Consider the following 24,079-nt stretch of genomic DNA (forward strand, 5'->3'; position numbering starts at 1 on the left):
CATGTCCTTGGGGTAATGATGCCATGCATGTGAAAGTCAAGGAAAAATGCACAAAATGAAAGAGTATTGGTAAATAGGTATTATAACTGTTGTAATTTACGTTTGTCATTCTCTTTCATGAGACAATAAGAGGGCTGAATAATACTTGTCAATGTAAAGCTCGAATAAAAATCATTTTATAGCTGAGGCTTGATTAAGAAATTCGGCAAAAATAATAAATATAGTTTTCTGTACTATCAAAACTACTACACACTGCATGCGCCTATTGCCACAGTGTATGCATCTGTACCACAGTTTATTTTATCCAAATTCACGACAAACAAGGAGGATTTAAATGTTATCGTACTAAATATTGAAGGTGTCATCATCCCTATTATCATCCATCCTTATTATCATCATACAAATCTTCATTAAGATCTTTATCATCAGTTGATGAAGATTGAAAACTTATTAAGCACCTGCATGACTTTCTTCTTTAGGCTTTTTGTTTTTATTTTCTTCTTTTATTTCCTTCTCATTCTCTTTCCCCCTATGCACCTTTTTCTACCACAGGTTTCTCTTGTTTCTTTGTCTCGATATCTTCTAGTATTGTTTTCATTGGAGTTCCTATAAGTACCTTCATGACTGGAGTTCCTTTCCATTTGATGTTTTGCAATCTTGAGAACAGGTGAAATTTTGTTCAATGCATTTGTAAAATTCTCTCCAGATGGTCCTGGAAGATTTCATTCAGTTTCAACGAAAGTGAGCTTCGTCTCTTTCAATGCTCCTCAGACAAAGGCCTGCTGTCAGGATGCACAGATTCTTGTGCAAATTTCTCTGCCTCATCAGTTAGGGCAGATTGTGTGTTCCGATGCTATACTGCATTATATCTGTTCTCCTTATTCTTCTCCTGAATCAGTGGAATAATGCCCGTGCTCTTAAATCCAGGAACACCATTTTCAATGATAGCAACAATCACGTAGTACTTTTTTAATATGTGGGCGATATCATATGGAATGAGTTTATTATACAGGGTGTAAATTTTGACAAACCAGAATACCTAGAAAAATAAGCTTCAGGCGAAAAAATGTATGGAATGCAAAGTTGGTTGTTTTCGAGAGGGACATCAGCTGGTGCTAAAATTAGCCCGCCACAACAGCCCCCTGGGGTAGGGCGGGAGGCAAATTTAAAATTTCAAATAGGAACCCCCACTTTTTATTGCAGAATCAGATTCTACATAAAGAACTACGTGCATTTTGTCTTAAACATTTGTTTTGATTCTTGGTATTTGGAGCTGTAATTCAAGAAAATCCATGTTTTCATTTTTGCGTGGAATATGGTTACAGGAGAAAAAAGAATACTTATTTTTTCGTAAATTTTGATTCGCCAAAACTAAAACTCTCTCTCTCTCTCCTCATAAGGTAAGGTTTAAGAGAGAGGAATTAGAGTTTTACAAAAATATTGATCCAGCCGACCGTTGTGGCCGAGCGGTTCTAGGAGCTACGGTCGCAGGTTCGAATCCTGCCTCGGGCATGGATGTGTGTGATGTCCTTAGGTTAGCTAGGTTTAAGTAGTTCTAAGTTCGAGGGGACTGATGACCTCAGATGTTAAGTCCCATAGTGCTCACAGCCATTTGAACCATTTTGAAATGTTGACCCAAATATTAATTTTTTCCGCAGATTGGGATACGTTTTGTTTGTAAAATCCTAATTCCTCTCTCTCAAACCCCACTCTATGGGAAGAGAGGGAGAGTTTTAGTTTTAGCGAATCAAAATTAACGAAGTAAATAAGTATTTTTTTCAGAATGGGATTTTCACTCTGCAGCGGAGTGTGCACTGATACGAAACTTCCTGGCAGATTAAAACTGTGTGCTGGACCTAGACTCGAACTCGGGACCTTTGGCTTTCGCGTGCCAGTTCTCTACCAACTGAGCTACCCAAGCACGACTCATGCCCCGACCCTCGTCTCCTACCTTCCAAACTTTACAGAAGCTCTCCTGCGAACCATGCGGAACTAGCACTCCTGAAAGAAAGGATATTGCGGAGACACGGCTTAGCCACAGCCTGGGGGATGTTTCCAGAATGAGATTTTCACTCTGCAGCGGAGTGTGCGCTTATATGAAACTTCCTGGCAGATTAAAACGGTATGCCGGACCGAGACTCGAAGTCGGGACCTTTGCCTTTCGTGAGCAAGTGCTCTACCAACTGAGCTACCCAAGCACGACTCCCGCCCCGTCCTCACAGCTTTACTTCTGCCAGTATTTGTTCCTTTCGAATTGTATTGACAATTAAGCTTATATTCAAAATCAAAATGGTAACACATTTCGTGCGCCACCCCTGTATGTTTGCTCTCATAAATTTTTCACGTTCATCGTTAAATGCTTTCTTCAGCGGTTCATCATAGAAAGATACATCCAGAACTTGCAATTTATGAGAGTTATGGGGAGATATGGACACTACATGTATGTGATTCATGCGACAAAACTGAAAAGTATTCAACGAAACATGACTACCATGGTTGTCCAACAACAACAGAACAGGATCGTCCAGGGTGGGTTTATAGATTTTCTTGAAATATTCCAACCACTCTTGAAATAATGTCTCATTCAACCACCCAACTACCCATTGTGGGAGTACCTATAAGGGCCACCAATTGGGCCACCTCTCTCTCCTCTCACTATGATAAATTACCACATGCGGGACATAAGAACCTGACGCACTGAATCAGAAAATCACAGTTATGTTTCTTTCTATATCCCAGCTGACTGCCTAAAATCTCACAGGTTTCTGAACAGTTGAAATGCGTTAATAATGGGCCGCTGATTGGCGTGCGCGCTGATGTCACCCGATAGGAACCCAGATGGTTTCAATAGGATCTACGTCAGACGAATTTGGTGGTCGAGACATTAACGTGAGTTCATTATAAGGCTCCTCAAATCACTGTAGCAAGGTTCTGACTCCAAGACACGGACAATTATACTGCTGAAACGTGGCATCTGTCGGGGAAGACACCAAGCGTGAACGGACGCAAGTGTTTCGCAAATATCAGCATGTCTTCGATTACTACCATAGGTACCATGTAAGCACAGGAGGATCTCTCCCATAGCGTAATACTGCTCCCAACAGCTGCGACCGTGGCGCCCTGTACGTTTCGAGCCGCCGTTCATTCCATGATGGCGTATGTGGAGAAGACCATCGACCTAGTGTAGCAAAAATGTGATTCAGTCGAAGAGCCGATGCGTTTCCATTGATCGGACTGTCGGATCCCGATGGTCCCGTGCCCATTGCACTCATAATAATTGACGATGTCGTTGGTCAACATGTGAACACGTAGGTGAGGTCTCCTGAGGAGCTCCTTGTCTAACAATGTACAGGGTGATTCAAAAAGAATACCACAACTTTAAAAATGTGTATTTAATTAAAGAAACATAATATAACCTTCTGTTATACATCATTACAAAGAGTATTTAAAAAGGTTTTTTTTCACTCAAAAACAAGTTCAGAGATGTTCAATATGGCCCCCTCCAGACACACGAGCAATATCAACCCGATACTCCAACTCGTTCCACACTCTCTGTAGCATATCAGGCGTAACAGTTTGGATAGCTGCTGTTATTTCTCGTTTCAAATCATCAATGGTGGCTGGGAGAGGTGGCCGAAACACCATATCCTTAACATACCCCCATAAGAAAAAATCGCAGGGGATAAGATCAGGGCTTCTTGGAGGCCAGTGATGAAGTGCCCTGTCACGGGCTGCCTGGCGGCTGATCCATCGCCTCGGGTAGTTGACGTTCAGGTGGTTACGGACAGATAAGTGCCAATGTGGTGGCGCACCATCCTGCTGAAATATGAATTGTTGTGCTTCTTGTTCGAGCTGAGGGAACAGCCAATTCTCTAACATCTCCGGATACTGTAGTCCAGTTACAGTAGCACCTTCGAAGAAAAAGGGACCAAAAACTTTATTGGCTGAAATGGCACAGAAAACGTTCACCTTAGGCGAGTCACGTTCATACTGAGTTGTTTCCCGCGGATTCTCAGTGCCCCATATGCAGACATTGTGACGGTTGACTTTCCCGTTAGTGTGGAAAGTTGCTTCATCACTAAACACAATCTTTGAAACGAAAGATTCATCTGTTTCCATTTGAGCAAGGATAAAATCACAGAAATCGATTATTTTAATCTTATCAGCTGCAGACAGTGCTTGAACCAATTTCAGACGATAAGGTTTCATAACTAACCTTTTTCGTAGGACTCTCCATACAGTTGATTGTGGAATTTGCAGCTCTCTGCTAGCTCTGCGAGTCGATTTTCCTGGGCTGCGAACAAATGCTTGCTGGATGCGTGCTACATTTTCATCACTCGTTCTCGGCCGTCCAGAACTTTTCCCTTTGCACAAACACCCATTCTCTGTAAACTGTTTATACCAACGTTTAATACACCACCCATCAGGAGGTTTAACACCATACTTCGTTCGAAATGCACGCTGAACAACTGTCGTCGATTCACTTCTGCCGTACTCAATAACACAAAAAGCTTTCTGTTGAGCGGTCGCCACCTTAGCATCAACTGACGCTGACGCCTAGTCAACAGCGCCTCAAGCGAACAAATGTACAACTAAATGAAACTTTATAGCTCCCTTAATTCGCCGACAGATAGTGCTTAGCTCTGCCTTTTGTCGTTGCAAAGTTTTAAATTCCTAAAGTTGTGGTATTCTTTTTGAATCACCCTGTATAATAAAAGGTTTGCTCTGAAACACTTGTGCGTGCATCAACATTGTGCTCTTTCGACAGAGATGCCACAGATCGTCATCTATTCTACATTATAGGACAGGCAAGTCTCCGATTCCCACGTTCTGTGAATAGTCGTGGACATCCAATCATTTAGCGCCTAGTAGTAGTAGCTTCACAGTGCTTCTACCTCTTTCTGTAGATACTCACGACAGTAGCACGTGAACATTCGACCAACTTAGTTCAAGGATCTGAGTAATAATAATCTGTCCTTTGCCAAAGTCGCTTATCTCAACGGATTTCCCCATCTGCAGCCCCTAGCCTCGCTAGGGTGATTCCCCGTCCGTGTCTGTTCCGCTTACACATTTTTGTTACCGCTTCACGTGCCCGCAGCGGCAACAAGAGGCATCCATAGTAGCGGTGGGCAGTGGTCATAATGTCTTGGCTTATCAGTGTGTTATATCCTGGTGCCTCGGAACACAGACCTTGAGGGTTTTGCATTTTTTTCGGTAGTGTATTTTTATACAGATAATGAGTCACGTATGTACAAAATTTGATTGAAATAGTTCCAGACGTTCCTGAGTTAAACTGCTACGTCATCCCCACCCATACGTGTGGTGTGTGGTTCCTATCGCACAGAAACCATTGTAGGTGGGCACACAACAACTCACTTAAGTTTCATTGTAATCGGATGAATGGTATAGGAATGCATTGAAGACGAACACACAAGTGTCTGTTTTTCTCTGTGAGGCTGAAGATAAATAGTGGAAAGGTCCAGCATCAAGTGACAAACTCGTATGTAACATCCAGGCTCAGTTCTCCTCGGGTGCCCAACCAGGTCGAGTATGGATGTGCTGTTATGAATATGAATCGTGATTAATTATATCCTAATTAATAATTGGTTATTCGATTGTTATGTTACGTCTTTGTTTTTATGTTTACAAAGCAATCCCCAAGTAATGTTTTTTTGTGTGATACAAAGGTCTGTTATACAAAGAATAGAGCAATGCTACCACACTTATATTTGTCATTTTTTGCAGCTAACAATAGTTGGACAGTTTTTGGAAATGCATAATTACCAGTTTTTTTAATTCTTAGCGGAAATGTAGGCCTATATACTAGCTACTTAACATTTATTAGTGAAGCTAATTGATATCGTTGTTTTTAACATAGATGTGTTTATAAAAACCAAAATTTTTCAGGATGAGATCTGACTAAGACCAGTTTATGTAATGGTGTTCCGCTATTGAGGGAATTGTCCAATCTGACATGTCAAAACCCGTCCTGAAATTTTTAAGCAGGAAGACTACAACTGAAGATATGCATTGTCATAATTTTAGCTGCTAAAAGACACTGCAAGTATTTTTTAGAAATTGTTGAAGTCACTCGTTTTTGTTGGACGAAGAACTACCTATGGCAGCCATTAAATGTATTCGCACTTGCGAATAAGGACAACCATCAGCTGTAGAATGGAATGACGACAGTGAAAATCTGTGCCAGACCGGGACTCGAACCTGGCTTTAACACTGATCGCCACACCATTTGGCTACCCGTGCGCGACTCATCGCCACAGCAATACTTCCGTATATCGTCAACCATACGTCATTTTCATTGTCGTCATTCCATTCCACAGCTAACAGTTGTCCTTTTTCGCAATTCCGAATTCATTTAATGTACACTGAAGAGCCAAAGAAACTGGTACACCTGCCTAATATCGTGTAGGACCCCAGCGAGCACGCAGAAGTGCCACAACTCGACGTGACATGGACTCGACTAATGTATGAAGTAGTGATGGAGGGAACTGACACCATGAACCGTGCAGGGCTGTCCATAAATCCATAAGAGTACGGGGGTGTGGAGATCTCTTCTGAACAGCACGTTGCAAGGCATCCCAAATACGCTCAATAATGTACATGTCTGGGAAGTTTAGTGGAAAGTGCAAGCGTTTAAACTCAGAAGAGTGTTCCTGGAGCCACTTTGTAGCTATTCTAGACGTGTGGGGTGTCGCATTGTCCTGCTGGAATTGCCGAAGTCCGTCGGAATGCACAATGGACATGAATGGATGCAGGTGATCAGACAGGATGCTTTAGGTACGTGTCACCTGCCAGAGCCGTATCTAACGTATCAGGGGTGTCATATCACTCCAACTGCACACACCCCACATCATTATAGAGCCTTCACCAGCTTGAACAGTCCCCAGCTGATATGCAGCGTCCATGGATTCATGAGGTTGTCTCCATACCTGTACATGAACATCCGCTTGATCCAGTTTGAAACAAGGCTCTTCCAACCAGGCAACATATTTCCAGTCATCAACAGTCCAAGGTCGGTGTTGACGGGCCCAGGAGGGGCGTAAAGCTTTGTGTGGTGCAGTCATCAAGGGTACACGAGTGTGCCTTCGTCTCCGAAAGTCCATATCGATGATGTTTCGTTGAATGATTCGCACGCTGACACATTTTGATGGCCTACCATTGAAATATGCAACAATTTGCGGAAGGGTTGCACTTGTCACGTTGAAGGATTCTCTTCAGTCGTCGTTGGTACTGTTCTTGCAGGATCTTTTTCCGACCGCAGCGATGTCGGAGATTTGATGTTTTACCAGATTTCTGATATTCACTGTAAACTCGTGAAATGGTCGTACGGGAAAATCCCTACTTCATCGCTATCTCGGAGATGCTGTGTCCCATCGCTCGTGCGCCGACTATAAAACTACTTTCAATCTCACTTAAAACTTGATAACTTCCCATTGCAGCAGCAGTAAGCGATCTAACAAATGCACCAGACACTTGTTGTCTTACATAGACGTTGCCGACCGCAGCGCCGTATTCTGCCTGTTTACATATAGAATACGCACATCTATGCCAGTTTCTTTGGCGCTTCAGTGTATTTCACAACGGCTGTAGTCACCGCAGTGCCTGTTCTTGCATACATGTCCAAAGAAACTTTGCATCGTAATCAGAAAAACACAAGCACTGCAGTATCGTACTCATGGCAACAGTTTGTACAGCCGCTTCTGCCTAGTGCGCGATTGCTTGTGAAAAAGAGCATAGCGTCGTGTAGCGCTAACATCCAGAGTAACACAAGCGAATCTGAAGCACCTATACCAATACAAAAATGTCCGTGTCATTAATGTCTTGAATAAGAGGCAGTTCGTATTGACAGCTGAATTGCGGCATCTGTAATTCTTAAAAAGATAACTAGCAGAGGAAAATAAATCGTGGCTTTAATTTATTGAAATCAAGTATTTGTTAGACATACATCACTTTATAACAAGTCCTAAGCACAGTTCTTATGATAATTTTTAAATAATTTGTATTTTAGTAGCAATGATACAGTTCCTTGTTTATTCCTTATAGTCGTCACAATTAAATGAAGTGTCATTTGAATGACGAAAACAACAATTCCTTACACCAGGCACCTGACGAAAGTAAAATTAATTCTTTAAGGCACATTAAAGGAAAAACTAGTATTAGAGCTAACTGCGTTGGAGTAAGAAATAGTCCTGGCCATTGCTCGCTTATTGTGCTACATACCGAGCATACTTACAGCAGTTCGTAAAATGTACCGACGTAAACTGACAATGCACAAATGACCGAAATTTTAGAATACTATTCTTCTGATACACCTCAAATTATATGGAGCTACCGGAAATTATATTCTCCCATAATTTCTGTAAAAATTCTTTCCACAATCGAAAACTTCTTTATTGAGAGTCACATTCTTTAGTTGATTCTGGGTGTAATCTGAATTGTATCAATAGTCTTGTTGTCAATCGTATGAAAGACAGAGGTTCTTTGTATCCAGGCCAAAGGTCTAACAAAAGCAATCTGAAGTGTTCAGTGAGAAAAATTTGCGTGTGCAACGATAAGAATGCAGTGGGAATGTATTCATATCTGTTGGACGAATTTTATGAAAACAAACACTCCAAACCGACATTTCACGTAAGTCACATCCAATGAAAATCGCAACTATCTGTGTGATGTCCTTAATATGATGTATTATTTATATTTTAGGACAATTAATCTGTAAAAAACGCGCCCCATGTTGTAAAGAAAGCAAGGAAACCGTCTGAATATGAATCGTAACGATTCGAAACCGGTAACGGTACCCTTTGAATAAAGGAACTGAAAATAAATTTGCGGTTGGTTCCTGTCTCAACACCATCAACATTTGTCTTCAAATAACAGCCACGGTCTCCAACTGTCATCATATGACAAAATTGCAAAAAGCAATGAATTAGTTTCTGCAACTGGTTAGGAACCCCTTCGAATGAAATGTTAAAAATTATACATTACTACTTTTCCAGATTTTGATTGGTCGATTATCAAATGTTTCTACTAAACAGCACCTTTTTATTTTTGGACCTAATTTGCCTTGAGGTCCCTGAAGACAAATATAAAGTTATGGAAACAGTAATCCACTCATACTTGCCACTGTCATTGTTGTATTTGATTGTGCCATAGCATTATTTGATTGCACAACAGACTCTGTCTTCTTTCAGCTCGAAATGATAAAGTGCGGTTTGCTCGCAGTTGTTTCACGAAACCAACAGCGATAAACACAGCAGACGGGGGAAAATCAGCAAGCTTCGTCCTGTTGCTATCAGCTATGAATTAATGGCACTTTCTCTTCACTTGTAGCTGAAGTAAACTTGGTTGTTTTGCGACTTCCTGTATTGTATGATTTCTTGAATCTGCTTAATCAGGCCGAAGATGTTCTGAAACAGCAGTGTTCATCTTATTTGCGGTTCAGAGGGCCCAGTTGCGTAGGTCTCCATCGATAATGGCGATTTGTCTCTCATAAGCATCTCTGCATGGTTCATATCTCAAGAAAACCCATCTAAAGAACAAATGTTCACGTTATTTATTCAAGTTTAGGGCTTCATGTTGGTTTTAATGGTATTAGCTGAGTTCTATCTCCATTGTTAACATTTATACTAGCACAAAAACAAGTGTTCATTAATATAGATACCAAATGAGCTGCATATTTGAATGAACAATAACTGCTGAAAATTGTTTCTGAGGTATAACTGAAAACTGTATTCTCTTTCCAAATGACGATTGCATCGAGCCGCGTTATCTCATAACTTATGCACAGTCAGCGAAGGATATGTCTCTGCCATGTTGCACATGTGCAGTCTGCTACAGCTCCGGTAGGGGGTGTACAATTCACAAAGCACCTGGCCAGTAACGAATTTGCTAGTTTTCAACGTTTTTAACTACTTGCAATGCGTCTTAACAGCCAAAATTTTGACAGAGTCTTTCTTTCGGTGTATCGTTCCTGTTCACAAAGCACCTGGCCAGTAACGAATTTGCCAGTTTTCAACGTTTTTAACTACTTGCAATGCGTCTTAACAGCCAAAATTTTGACAGAGTCTTTCTTTCGGTGTATCGTTCCTGTATAAAAAATTTCAAGGCCTCTATCGACATGTCAGATTGGACCAAATGGCAAACTGTTGCTGTACATCGGCGTCTGCAGAAATTTTTCCAGCAAGGGGTGGGGGCGGGGGGGGGGGGGGGGGGGGAAGGCTCTGAAAATTGCCATTATGATATTAATTAGTTGGTGAGTTTCGAAAAAGATCAAGCCATAAGAACTAAATTTTATGTGTGTCACAAAAATTTATCATATTATATTCCAGAGAACAGATGGTTATCCATTCAACATAAGAATAAAACTCTACCACAGATTCCAGGGAGGAGGGGAGGGGGACAAGTAGCCCTATGTTGCTTTGTCCCCCTGTCCCCTTCCTTAGAAAAGTCTTTCAGACTGAACACAGGAAGCCACTACTCCCAGATATTTTTGAATCACACTGCGCAGAACTGGACACACTGCTTCAGTGCCGTTTTTTCCGTAATTAAGCTATAGACATGTCAACACTCAATATGCATTAAAGGAAAAACGTAAAAACTTGCAATAACTAATGATAATGATAATCGATTAGGTAAAGTTAATTGACGTGAAAGAAACATCTGTATTTCCCTAACCGATTACCAGAACAATTACGATTAATCGATTGACTATAATTAATCGCCCATTCTTAGGTCAAAGCTGTTGATGCTCCTCAAGATTTTATCGTGTATTCTTCCTACTATTCTCAAGCACCTACAAATTTTATCGTGTATTCTTCCTGTTATTCTGTACAAAAAATTTATGTTTTCTATTATCCTTCTCGGTGTTGTCGTCAGGAATGTACGTTTTGTTCCACAAACATCTCAGCCGTTGTTTGTAGTAGCGAGAGGGGGGGGGGGGAGGGATAGGCTGTGTGGTTAAGCAACGCTCCATGCAACAGACGAGCAATGAGAAGCAAGCACATTATCACGCTGTCAGCACACACGTCAACGGAAAGCAGGGGAGTGAGAGCCGTGCTTATATCCGGTGCTGCAAGAGGCATGTGACGCCACACACAGGGATCATGTCATACATTTATTAAACTGTTTTTTGAAGTTCGAATGTAAGACACGGCAGATTAACTTACAGAAGTTTAATTTTATGTCTAGAAGAATACCTTTTTCTCAGTTACCCCACTGTAAGGCAATAAAATTATCCATTGAAATATTATTGCATAATCAACAATGGCGAAGCGAAGTATTTCATGGAACACTGTTTGGTTTAATAGATTTTCACATGTGGTTCCACTATGTCTTAACGATCGCTTTCGCAGTAGCTGACTTCATGAATGGCTCGTTAACAGTGAGGTAGGCCTGGTAGCACTAACTCTGTCCATGTTTTTCGATAAGGGAGAGTAGTAAAAACCTCTATCTCTATGTACAACGTTACTTGCTAATTTAATTTCAACTACTTCCCTTTTTCACACAACCCAAATAGCTGGGAATGCATGACAGATTCTCCGTATTGTTATATTCGATAGGGTGACCGGTGCTAAGACAATGTTCTGCAGTTGCCAATTTTTTCGGTTGTTGTAAGCGTGTGTGACGCTTATGCTCCACGGTCCTGACAGTCTGACCAATATGCGTAGGTTGGAACTTAAATAGTGGCAACACTGCTGTGGAGACACTATGTAATGGAATCTACTACTGTCGCTGACAGCACACGTTGTTGACATACCTACCGTACCTCCGAGCAAATAGACTCGCCCGTCCCACGTCACCGGCGCGCGCACGATCGAGGGAGAGACAGTCAATTGCGAGCGACCGTTCTAACGTAACGGGGTCACTATGTTTTCGAAACAGGAACGGCGTAGTTGGATCAAGATTGAATGTGCCAGAGGTCGTACAGCACGACAGTGTTATCAAGGTCTTCAAGAGGCGTTGCTGTACAGGACTGTGGGTAAAAGCCTTCAACGAAGGTCGGCGAACTGTGGCAGACATGCATCGGGCAGGTCGTCCTAGCGTCTCTGAAGAAGAAGTGCATGCTGTTGCCGCCTTAGTGGACAGTGATCGACGCCATACGATTCGTGAGCTCCCCCCCAAACCGGATTACCGCATACGACTGTGCTTCGCATCCTGTAGGAACGCCTGGGCCTGCGAAAACTTACATCACGATGGGCTCCGCATGACTTGACGGAAATGCAGAAATGGATGCGTTACGACACTGCTCAGACGCACTTGGAGCGCTATGAACGCGAAGGAGAGGCTTTCTTACGCCGTATCGTAACACTGGACAAGACATGGGCCACATCGTACGAGCCAAAACTGAAACGCCAATCCAATGAATGGCGTCATTATGGGTCGCCGCGAAGGACGGAAGTGCATCAGAGCCCCAGTATGGTGAAAGTTATGGTGATTCTCGTGTACGACTGTGATGGTGTTATCCTAACGGCAGACCACCGATGCGCAGTGTTCGTTTTTGGAGCATCACCTGCGACCAGCTTTGCGAAAGAAACGGCGACACTCTCTGCGCAACCCACCCATCATTTTGCACGAACTGCGGTGGCGCATACAGCGGAAGCTGTGGCTGCTCTGTTCAGACGATGGTACTGAGAAGTACTGTACCATCCACCATACTCACCGGACTTAAGTCCTTGTGATTTTGATTTGATTCCGAAGATGAAGGAACCACTTCGTGGCATTCGCTTCAGAACTGTTCCAGAGATTCGACAGGCAGTAGACCATTCCATTCGCACCACCAACAGAACAGGCTCCGCTAACAGTATACTACGCCTTCCACATCGCTGGTTCTACACAACGCTGGTGACTACTTTGAAGGACAGTAACAGGTGCAAACATGTAAGTCTTTTGTATCAGTTGTGAATAAATAGTTGCCACTATTTAAGTTCCAGCCCTTGTATGACATGCCACAGCTGCAAGGAATAAAATAGACACTCGTTTTACACAAACCAAGATCATTCTTAACGGAATCTAAAAGGACCATAATTTTAGATGGAGGTCGGAAAATACATTCCACGTTATATTTCTACAAATTACGACCAGTCTTATTGGAAATGCTCCCTGCACAAGGCAGAAAGGTCGTAGACCTCGGTGGGAACTCAGTGTAATCATAACTCGATTGGTGCACAGTTAGTCTATAGTGCAACATATGTCTGATCTATCTTTCACTATATCCATTCCGAGGAAAGGTGATCTCAAGATGGGTTCACGCTGAGCTTGATGGTGACAAGTATCAGCCTGTAGATACAAATCAGTGTGAGTAGGCTTCCCATAAACAGCAATGCCCAACGTGCCATCAACCTTCCTCCTGACTAACACACCCAGGAAGGGAAGGTAGTTATCCACTGAATATTTGGTGGGATTGAATTCAGATGTTCTAAAAGGCTGTTCAGATTCTCACTGCCATAAGGCCACACAGCAGAAGTAAGGTCTATACATCTGAAAATACGTGCATGTTTCAAAACTGCTGACTCCATGGCACGTTCCTCGAAGTCTTCCATAAACAAAGTTGCAATAGGAGGTGACAATGGGTTTCCTACTGCAACTCCATCTGTCTGCTTTAGTACTGGCCACTGAATAAAAAGCAGGTGTAAGTCCACACATTTCGACACCAAACCTAACCTTGATTAACTGTAACGGAACAAACAGAGAAACACAAGTGAAGAGAGAGACTATATCATAACTTAGCAGAATATCAGAGTGAGTGAAATGCATTCCCTCTAACCGACGAAAGAAATCCACCGAGCCCTTAACGTGATGCTCACACCAACCATATAATAGGACCAATGGAGTAGCGTTTTTCTACACGATACATCAGAACACCATTCTTGTTCATAAAAGCATCCATTACACTTGTTACAATTGGATTTTGATTCCAAGGAATTGTTTCGACTTCATTTAATGACTGCTTCAAAAATGTCAGCTTTTTCTTGCCATTGGCTAGATGGTGCTTCATGGTCGCAGAATGAATGGGAATTTCAATCTGTAACTTACCGGTATTTGACGAAGTTTGAACATTTCCGTGGCTCACAGTCTAATGCTGTACCTCGACGTTCGGTGATAAATCTCATGTAGAAACGTTTTGACGACAAAGTTTTATCCTTTGCAGGGAAATGTTTAAATTTTGCTCCGAAGCCCAGTCGTTTGCCAGTGATTGATTTTATTATTTTGTTGAAAAGGCTGTTTTTAAATTACCTCCTGAGGCTGCTGAAGAGGCTAGGAAGGACACATATCATATGCTGACTGGGCATATCAACCCAAGAGTAATGTAACCACAGCAGAGTGGGCTACTTTACAGTCTGGATATTGTTATTTTACCTATGGACAAGGCCAATGCTACAGTAGTTTTGGACAAACAGGATTGCATTCAGATGATGCAGTGTTTACAGATTCAGAATATTGTAGGATCGGTGCTGACCCCGCAAAAGGTGTTAAGAGAAAACCTAATAACCTCCTGAAGAAAAGTCCGTTTTCAGAGGATGCTATCAAGAGTCTTAATACTTATAGTGCTGTTCCCCCAATGTTATATGGCCTTCCGAAGATTCAGAAAGAAGGTGTTCTTCCTTGTCCATTTGTAAGTAACACTGGTGCTCCGACATATTGCTTAGTAAAACACCTTGCTATTCTGTGAGCATCACTTTAACAACACGGCGGATTACTACTGTAGGTTAAAGGTAATTCGTTTACATGACTCTGATATTCTAGTTAGTTTTGTTGTGGTCTCTCTCTCTCTTCACTTGAATTTCTCTGCCTGATTCGTTACGGTTAAGTGAGGTTAGGTTTGCAAATTTGTTTATGGAAGGCTTCAAGGAACGTGCCTTGGAGTTGGTAGCTGTGAAACAAGCGTGTTTTTTTCAGATGTATAGCCATACTTTTGCTGTTTGGCCTCGTTGCAGTGAGAATTTGAACACTGTTTTAGAATATCTGAATTCAACCAATGCAAATATTCAGTGGATGTCTGCCTTCCCTTCCTGGATGTATTAGTCAGAGGGAAGGTTGAAGGTATGTTGGCACATGCTGTTCATAGGAAGCCTACTCAAACAGACTTGTATATAAAGGCTGATAGTTGTCACTATCGAGCTCAGTATGAAGAGAGACTTTGGACCTTGATTTCCAGGTCACACATCATTTCAGACCCTGAGAGTTTCTCAGCTGAGTTAGCTTATCTTGAGGTCACCTTTCGTCAGAATGGATATAGTGAAAGACAGATCAGGTATGCGCTGTGCTGTCAGCTAACCGTGCACCGGATGAATGATGATAATACTGAGTTGGCACCAAGGTCTCACAATGAACCCTCCCTTAAATGTTCCACAATAACTCCTTGAATTATTCAAAAATGTTTCAAATGGCTCTGAGCACTATGGGACTTAACATCTGAGGTCATCAGTTCCCTAGACTTAGAACTACTTAAACCTAACTAGCCTAAGGACATCACACACATCCATGCCCGAGGCAGAATTCGAACCTGCGACTGTAGCGGTCACGCGGTTCCAGACTGAAGCGCCTAGAACCGCTCGGCCACTCCAGCTAGCCCTTGAATTATTTCTTCATAATAACATCGCTGCGTAATGTGTCTCATTTGGTTGCAGTTCTTTCCTAGGTTAAAGGTAGGATCCATTACATTACAGTAATAATTTGCTAATTATCTTTTCATGTTGGCTTCGGTACCTGGGTCTCTTCTTCTGCTGTGTAATATTCTATAAAAAGGGGTCTTGGGGGTTACCACTGGCTTTGTTTGAACAATTAAATCTCCAATTTACAAGAGCTATTTATTTTAATCTTCTTATTTCAGCACACATATTTTCACGAACACTGGCTTTGTTTGAACAATTAAATTTCCGGTTTACAACAGCTATTTATTTTAATCTTCTTATTTCAGCACACACATTTTCACAAACACTGCCTACATTTTTTCAAAAGCAAAACCTAGAAAGTATACCCCATCTTGTTCATAAAGTCCAAAGACTTTCGTCGAAAACTGTCTCAGCATAAACTGAAAGCAACAGTGAAAAGCGAAGACTTTGAAGTGCAGAACAAGAAGTAGTGTCGGCAAAAATTAATAGGTATGATAATGTTAAAATTTCATATTTTAGCCAAATCTCATAAAATATTACAATGTTCTTGGAAACATGTTTCTACATCTACATGATTACTTTGCAATTCATAATTAAGTGCCTGGCCAGCTACTTCTCTACCGTTCCAATATCGTACAGCGTGTGGGAAAAAAGAACGCTTAAATCTTTCTCTGGAGTTCTGATTTCTCTTCTTTTATTACGATGATCATTTCTCCCTAAGAAGGTGGTCGGCAACAAAATATTTTCACGCTCTGAGGAGAAAGCTGGTGATTGACATTTCATGAGAAGGTCCTGCTGCAACGAAAACTGCCTTTGTTTTAATGATTGCACCCCAAACCCTACCACTCTCTCCCCTATTTCTCGATAATTCAAAAGGAACTATTCTTCTTTGAACTTTCTCGATGTCCTCCGTCTATCCTTTCTGATGCAGATCCCACATTGCACAATAATATTCCAGAAGAGGACCGACAAGCGTAGTATTAAGCAGTCTCTTTAATAGACCAGTTCCATCTTTTAAGTGTTCTGCCAATAAATAACAGTGTTTGGTTTGCTTTGCCCACGAAATTATCCATGTAATTTTTCCAATTTAAGTTATCCGTAAATGTAATCCCTAAGTATTTAGCTCAAATTACAGCCTTTGATTTATGTTATTTATCGTTTAACCAAATTTAGCGGACTACTTTAGATACCCATGTGGCTGACTTCGCTCTATCTGCAAATAATGTAAGACGAAACGCCAGATATGACTTGTGTTTTACTCGACGACTTTCAGTCAATTTTTACGAACTGTGATTTTCCTGAGACAATCTTGAATCCTGTCAGTAAAGGAGACGATGTTTCATGGGCACGCTTGTGAAGAAAGGTTGACAAAAGCCTTCTGGAAATCTAAAAATATGGATCAGTTTGTCATCCCCTGTCGATAGCACTAGTTACTTCATGAGAATAAAGAACTAGTTGTGTTTCAAAAGAACGATTTTGTTTTTTGAACCCGTGTCCGCTACTTGTCAATAAATTGTTTTCTTCGAGGTTGTTTAGAATGTTCAAACGCAGTATATGTTCCAAAATCCTGCTGCAAATCGAGGTTAGTGATTCGGGTCTGTAATTGTGCGGGTTACTCCTATTTTTTTTCATAGGTATTGGTGTGACTTTTGCAACTGCCCAGTCTTTAGGTATAGGTCTTCCTACAAGCGAACAGTTGTATAAGACTACCATGTAAGGAGCTATAGTATCTGCATACTCTGAAAGGAACCTGACTGGTATAGAGTCGAGACTGGAGGCGTTGCCTTTATTACTGATACGATAAGTGTTTTACGATGCTTCGCTACGCCGAGGATACTTGATTCTACGTTACCCAAGTTGACAGCTTTCTTTGATTTGAATTCTGGAATATTTACTTCGTCGTCTTTTGTGAAGAAATTTTGGAAAACCATGTTTAGTAACAGTATTTTAGTGGCACTGGTATCAACATAACTGTTATCGCGCTGTGAAGGTACTGATCGCATCTTGCCGCTAGAGTACCGGTACTTTATATACTACCAGAATCGCTCTGAATTTTCTGTGATTTCTAGAGAGAGTTTCGTTATGGAAACTATTAAAATATCTCGCATTGAAGCTCGTGCTAAATTTCGAACTTCTGTAAAATTGCTTCAGTCTAGGGAATTTTGCGTTCTTTTAAATTTGGCATGAATTTTCGTTGCTTCTGCAACACTGCTGTGACCTGTTTTGCTTACCGTGGGGAAACAGTACTATCCTTTGTTAATTTATTTGGTATATATCTCTCAATTGCCGTCGATACTATTTCTTCGAATTTAGACCATATCTGGTCTACGCTTACACAGACAGCTTGGAAGGCGCAGACTGTCGCTTAGGAAGGTGACAAGCCAATTTTTATCTGATTTTTTTTTTTTTTTGGATACATGCATTTTGTGTTTTATTTTTGATGGGTTTGGAAGTCAGTTTAGCTACAACGACATTAATCCCTATATCTGTCACGATGCTCTCTGTAGGGTGTGAAGTATGTTTTCGCAACCAGTTACATTTAGAGTGGACTCTTGAACTAACTTTTCGAAATCATTTTACGAGAATGCGTTCAGTTAGCTGTTGTAGATGTGTCGGGGAAGAACCGGAGTTCCATGCGCTAACAAAAATCACTGAATCTCAAATCTTTAGAGGTAAGCTACGAAAAGCTGACTAAAGCCGGAATTACGTTCAGCTGAAATTTTTAGGAAGGGCCAAACCGCGTTCAGAAAGGATAGATTACACAGAGTGGAGTGCTTATTGATGTCAGAAGTAGTTTACACCCTAGTGAAGTAGCTATTTCCCGTGATTTAGTATGGGTAGGTGTTATAGTTGACAACTGGAATAAATTAATAATTGGTTTCTTTTACCGATCCCTCGACTCAGATGATACAGTTTCTGAATAGTTCAAAGAAAATACGAGTTTAATTTCAAAAAGATAGCCAACTCTTACTCATACAATTATAGTTCGTGGTGATTCCAATCCACCCTCGATATTTTGATGAAAATACATTATTTAAGTCTGTGGTTTGCATAAAACGTTGTTCGAAATCGTACTGAACGCATTCTCAGAAAATGATTTTTAAAGTTAGTTCAAGAGCCCACTCGTAAATGGTTGCGAATACATACTTGTCATCCTGACAAGTAATCCGGAGCAAATAGGATGCATCATACTGTTTGTTGCTACACTGGCGGAAAAAAAAATTCAACACCGCGAAGGAGTTGCGTGTGACATGAACGAAAGTTGGTACGCATATTTCTATATCGGATACATGTTACCTATTCAAATTTCGCGCCAGTCACATAGAGTAGCGCTAGAAGTGCCTCTATGAAGATGGAAATCAGTTCCGCTTTAAATACACACTGTACCGGTCATGCGCGTTAGTTACCTTTGAGACTGTGCCGTAATTTTCACGTGTGCAGCAGGTATTGACACATGGACGAGGGTGGGCGGCTGAATTAAAACACACACATCATTCTTGATAAAATGTTATTACGCAAAACATACACATACAGCACACAGAATGGCACCACCGTCACGTTACTTCCTTTTCACACACGCTTTTCGCACCCTACTCGAACTGCACCAAATAAGCACATACAGAGAAGCATTCACTGGAAATCCAACCAAGACAGCCTGCCTGACTTCACGTTAACACACACGGAAATGTTTGTTTCTTTCTGATACCGCCTTTTTCTTGGTAATATCAATGGCATGTCTGTTGTCAGGATTGATCTGCAAGGTAGTCTAACAAGTTCAGAATACTTGATGTCATTTTAAAAATCTGCAAACCATTCCACCTCATTACATGTCTCTAATTTTGCAATGTAATTTAGCTTCTACTGTGGAGGTTGCTACAGTGGATTGCCCTCTACTCTCCCAGCTGATTGCTGCTCCAGCTACCAAAATTGTGTACCCTGTTACAGACTTAGACTCAGCTGGGTGATTTGCCCGTTCAATATCACTGAATGCACTAAGATCAGAACAACTGGCATTGAAACATAAGCTCAAATTGAAGATTTGCTGCAGAAAGCGAAACACACATTTTACTCTGACACAGTGAGAAACACTTGGTTTAGATTTGAACTGACTCAACCTTCCTGCAATAAAGGCAATATCAGGTCGAGTACATGTGGATATACATGAAAAACAACCCACAGCCTTTTGGTACAATTTTTAGTCACCAAATGGTTGTCATTACTGGTGTAGCTATGTACTAGTAGTCATGCATTTTGAGCTCTTTCAGTGGTTGCTGAATGTAACTAGTATTGTTTAATTTCATTTGCCGTTGAGACTGCTCAAGCTTAAGTCTTAAAATAATCAATATGCCATCCCTTTATTAAATGCTAATGTTAGATTTCAAAACATTCTTGAATTTTTCAGTCCACTCTTCCTCACATGTTACAACCACATCATCAACATGAATCCTAATGATCAAATGATTAGAGAAGAATACACAAGGGTCCTTTTCACATTGTTTCAAACCTAGCTTTTTCATCACAAACCATAAAAAAATCATTCCAGTCCTTACCTGCTTTGTGAAGCCTGTACAAATTCTTCTTCAATAAACACACTTTATTCCCCACACTAAATAATTCTGGTTGTTCCATGAAAACAGCGCCACTTAAGAAGCTATTGAGATAAGCAGTTTCTACATAAATGTGTTTGATTTTCCAAGGACTGACTACTGCAATTTCTATCAGAATCCTCAAGGTACTTCATCTCATTACTGGACTGTAGCTTTCCCAATAATCTACTCGGAATATTTGGCTATAACCCAGAGCTACTAACCTTGCTTTAAATTTAGTAAACTCACTTTCTCTGTTTGTCTTAGTAGTAAGTACCCACTTACTGCCTATAAGACGTTCAGGTTTAGATCTGTTGACAAGTTTTAGGCTACTCATCCCAGACTCAATGGCTGTACACCTCTTCCAAGTGAAGTGAGGCTAAAGCCTCTTCTACTGATGTTGGATAAGACGGATTCGCTTGACGTGTGATAGGGAGGGGGGAAAAAAATAAGAAGAGGTGACACGAACCACACTTCTTTGGTTTCCCCAGACATGAAAACCATTGTAATCCTGCTTCAATAACTGCACTATAAATCCCACTTTCCAACATGGTATCGCACTCCTCACACATATCACTATCTCCATTGCTGGTAACTGCACTGCCTTCACTACAGTACCATTTTCTTCTCCAATCCTGGATGGTCTCCCATCTCTCCATACTGCTGTTGACTCAAATGCATCGTCTGCTACTGGTTCTGCTCCCCTTGGTGGTGTGTTGTTGCCCTCCGTTGATAGATCAGGAAAGCTCAACCTCACCATACTGGCGTTTTGCTGTCAATTCATTGCTGTGTAGATTAGCTGTTGCCATCTGCTTCGTGATTACTTTCCATGGGAGACAGAGTTCTTTGTTTACTGTAGCCTTCAGAGGGAATACTATCTTGTCAAATATGACATCTCTTCTCAAAAGAATTTTTCTTTGTCCAGAGATCTACAGACAATATCCTTTTGATCCTGATTCTACTCCAATATAAACACATACTTCAGCCTGTTTCCCAAGCTTGTCAGATGGCAATGTGCTTGTCCAGGCTCTGCAGCCAAACACTTTGAGCAGTTTCAAGACTTCTTTAATAAGTTCTTTGTTTTCAGACTTCATACAGGATTTTTCCACCAAGGGATCTCGTTGGGCATCTATTTTGGATGTAGCAGGCTAACATCAGAGCTTCTCCCCAAAAGGTGTCGGGCAAACTATTTTCTAACAGTAGACACATCACAATGGATAAAAATGTTTTATTCAGGTGCTCGGATTTTCTGTGGAAGGGGGGAGTAAACTGTGCTTTTCCAGTGTAATATGCCTCTTCCTTGAACAACTGTTCAAATTTGCTGTTGATGTACTCAGTCCCATTGTCCAATTGGAAACTTTGTAGTTTTCTCCCTGTCTCACACACTACACGTTCCTTAAATTCCACAAGAGTAAAAAACATCACTTTAATGCTTTAGCACTTTCACTACCAAATATCTCGAGTGATCATCTAGTTAAGTAGCATAGTAATGTGCTCCACCTAAGGAGGTCTGTCTAATATAGCCCACATCATTATGTAACACTTCTAGAACATTTTCAGTAGTAATTTGGCTTGGTTTGAAAGACAGTCTTTTCATTTTTGCTTACACACACACTTCATATTTTTCTTTTTACTTAGTGACTCCACATACTTCGGATTAAGCTTCTCTGTGTCCAAGTCCTTAGTGCCACAAAATTTCTGCCGTCTGGGTGTTGCTCCATTTTCCACTGGTTGATATGTTTTGTCATTGTGGGACATCTCTGTACTGAAACTTCCTAGCAGATTAAAACTGTGTGCCCGCCCGAGACTCGAACTTGGGACCTTTGCATTTTGCGGGCAAGTGCTCTTCCATCTGAGCTACCGAAGCATGACTCACACCCGGTACTCACAGCTTTACTTCTGCCAGTATCTCGTCTCCTACCTTCCAAACTTTACAGAAGCTCTCCTGCGAAGGAAGTTTCATATCAGCGCACACTCTGCTGCAGAGTGAAAATCTCATTCTGGAAACATCCCCCAGGCTGTGGCTAAGCCATGTCTCCGCAGTATCCTTTCTTTCAGGAGTACTAGTTCTGCAAGGTTCGCAGGAGAGCTTCTGTAAAGTATGGAAGGGAGGAGAAGAGATACTGGCAGAAGTAAAGCTGTGAGTACCAGGCGTGAGTCGTGCTTTGGTAGCTCAGATGGTAGAGCACTTGCCCGCGAAAGGCAAAGGTCCGGAGTTCGAGTATCGGTCGGGCACACAGTTTTAATCTGCCAGGAAGTTTCATATCAGCGCACACTCCGCTGCAGAGTGAAAACTTCATTCCGGATCTCTGTATTGTTTTTCACATTGTAATATTCACACTGCACTAAATTGACATCACTGACAGATGATCTTCTACTCAACACTTGCATCTCCACCAATAGACACATTAACATCACCATTTTTTAATCTAATGCACATTCCTTTTGTGGTGTCACCGCCAGACACCACACTTGCTAGGTGGTAGCCTTTAAATCGGCCGTGGTCCATTAGTATACGTTGGACCCGCGTGTCGCCACTGTCAGTGATAGCAGACCGAGCGCCACCACACGGCAGGTCTAGAGAGACGTACTGGCACTCACCCCAGTTGTACAGCCGACGTAGCTAGCAACAATTCACTGACAAATAAGCTCTCATTTGCCGAGACTATAGTTAGCATAGCCTTCAGCTAAGTTATTTGCTACGACCTAGCAAGGCGCCATCACCAAGTTATATTGAAATGGAGATTATATCTGTACAAGAGCAATGTACACCAATTATGGATTAAAGTTAAGTATTCCAGCAGCTATGTACTTTTCTTTATAGCATTCATTACATATCCTGTTTCAGACCTCACGCCAGCCTGCGTGAGTTTAAACGCGTGCCTTTCGGCTACCCATCATAGTGGATTGGCTGTCGGGTCAGTCCACTACACCTTTCTTGTCCATTTGTTTAACAGACAACAAGTTCCCATGCAGTTCTACCGCCAGAAGCACTTCAGTTAATTGGATTGGCTCTGAGCACTATGGGACTCAACTGCTGAGGTCATTAGTCCCCTAGAACTTAGAACTAGTTAAACCTAAGTAACCTAATGACATCACAAACATCCATGCCCGACGCAGGATTCGAACCTGCGACCGTAGCGGTCTTGCGGTTCCAGACAGCAGCGCCTTTAACCGCACGGCCACTTCACCCGGCAATTAATTGGATTGATTTACCCCGACATGACTTTTCTGCTTTCATGACAACACTTCCCTTACCATTCATTTTAGTAACTTTCCCATCGGCCAGTCTCACTTCTCCAAAGTTGCCTGTCCCTAAGTCCTGTAGTATCTCTTGGTGACTAATCAATGATGTAATGCTCCTCAATCCAGAACACACATGTTTCCATCAGCATCCCCTCAACTTTTGGTCACTGTCATGCCCACTATTTCATCATCTTCCTTTGAACTTGCACTTCGGTCTTCACTATTTGGATATTTCTTAGCACTGTTGAGCTTGGATCCATTTGCTCTGTATGCTGATTTCTTGGGAATATTCTGCTTGCTTGGTGCACCACCTCATTGTTTTCCATGGAAATGTGGGCACTTTTTGGCAATGTTTCCTGCTTCATCACAGGAGAAACATAGTCTGTTTGTACTGGCAGTGTTCTTCTCACCTTTTTGGTTTTGTTTATGATGTTTGCAGTGGGTCCGGCATTATTTATTACCTCCACCCTGTGCTGCATATGCTTTGGCTTCTTCTCAGCTGTTTGTGGACTTCGAATCTGGTTCCAGCTGCTTCTCTTCTAATTGTAGTCTGTTGCTGACAAGGTCTGTGGTCAGTCTGTATTCATCTCTTTCTAAACTTCTAATGGTGCCTTCATACTT

General features: G+C 41.6%; 1 protein-coding gene across 1 annotated transcript in view; it reads left to right on the top strand.

Moving 5' to 3' along the window:
- LOC124615771 (lysosomal acid glucosylceramidase-like) overlaps nt 1-24,079 on the top strand; it is a 240,052-nt gene that overhangs the window by 49,826 nt on the left and 166,147 nt on the right. The gene's annotated exons all lie outside the window — the stretch shown is intronic.

This window comes from Schistocerca americana, chromosome 5 (assembly GCF_021461395.2).
Source record: "Schistocerca americana isolate TAMUIC-IGC-003095 chromosome 5, iqSchAmer2.1, whole genome shotgun sequence".
In the NCBI taxonomy this organism is placed as follows: domain Eukaryota; kingdom Metazoa; phylum Arthropoda; class Insecta; order Orthoptera; family Acrididae; genus Schistocerca; species Schistocerca americana.